This window comes from Anneissia japonica, unplaced genomic scaffold, assembly GCF_011630105.1.
Source record: "Anneissia japonica isolate Jap-2015-1 unplaced genomic scaffold, ASM1163010v1 scaffold25556_len1039_cov129, whole genome shotgun sequence".
NCBI lineage: Eukaryota > Metazoa > Echinodermata > Crinoidea > Comatulida > Comatulidae > Anneissia > Anneissia japonica.
Window position 1 is genome coordinate 1 of NW_022753251.1, and position 1,039 is coordinate 1,039.

General features: G+C 35.2%; 1 long non-coding RNA gene across 1 annotated transcript; it reads right to left on the reverse strand.

The window, feature by feature from the left end:
* LOC117122785 lies at positions 1-811 on the reverse strand. The gene is made up of 3 exons (XR_004447750.1): positions 624-811; positions 160-315; positions 1-13 (listed from the first exon to the last, which is right to left on the reverse strand). It is a non-coding gene; the product is annotated as an uncharacterized LOC117122785 (long non-coding RNA).
* Positions 812-1,039: the final 228 nt, after the last annotated feature.

Consider the following 1,039-nt stretch of genomic DNA (forward strand, 5'->3'; position numbering starts at 1 on the left):
TACGTTCACCACCCTGAAAAAACAGAAAGCATTGTAGGTAGCAAGAAATTGTAAAAAGAGAATATCATAAACATAGGAGTGAAACCACAACCTCCAGGTATCTTAACCACTAGACCACCGATAGAAAAATAAAAATAATATTCAAAAATACTAGTGTACCTTTCTTTCGCACACCAGTCCAAACTTCTGCATGAGAGATACGAAGAAGTCAAACATCTTATCTGAAAAACAGAACTCCTTCCAGAGGTGTCTCAAAAGATGCTCCTCTAAGATCCCCGAGTCCAACCTCCTCCAGGCCTCTCTGTGCTTTGGTTTCTGAAATTTAATCATTTTAACTTAGGCTTGTGCTACGCTTTTATCACAGAAAGTATCTGAAACAAGGGAATGTACCTACACTTTTATTGTAATAACAAGGAGGCTAAAATTGATTTAAGAGTACACTCTGTACAACAATAATTTTCAATCGTTGAAAAGTGTAAAATAAGAACAAAATATGAACAATTTTAGCCTGAAATTGGCCAAAAAAATAATTAGCACACTGAGACTGGGCAAAACTTTACTGGTTCTTATATAAAAAAATGTACATCACAAAATAATATGTAAATGTGTGCAGTTGAGCTTACCCTAAGTTTAGGCTCAATAACTGTTATTATTGTTTTAAACATGTCGACTATTTTCATCAGATCTAAAACAATGATGTCCTTTAGAGCGTCGTCATCAGGAAAGTAGAGAATCTCGCCAAGGTCATGTAAATACTCAAGTAGCACTCTTTGAGTAGCTTGTTTCACCCCACACCGCTCAACCAAAGCAATCACCTGTTAAAGCAATAAAATCCCAAAAACATAACCAAATGGTTTTAAAGAAGGGTGGAATACTGGTATATACAGCTGTATATTCTCATAGCAATGACAACAATAATAGTCATTTTTTTGTGCAGAGAATTGATGGATTATTCTGGATTTTTGAGCAAGGAGGTATTTCCTTGGTTTGAGTATGATTTGACTAGTAGTCTAACTCAAACTGAACTCAGAGAATGTTC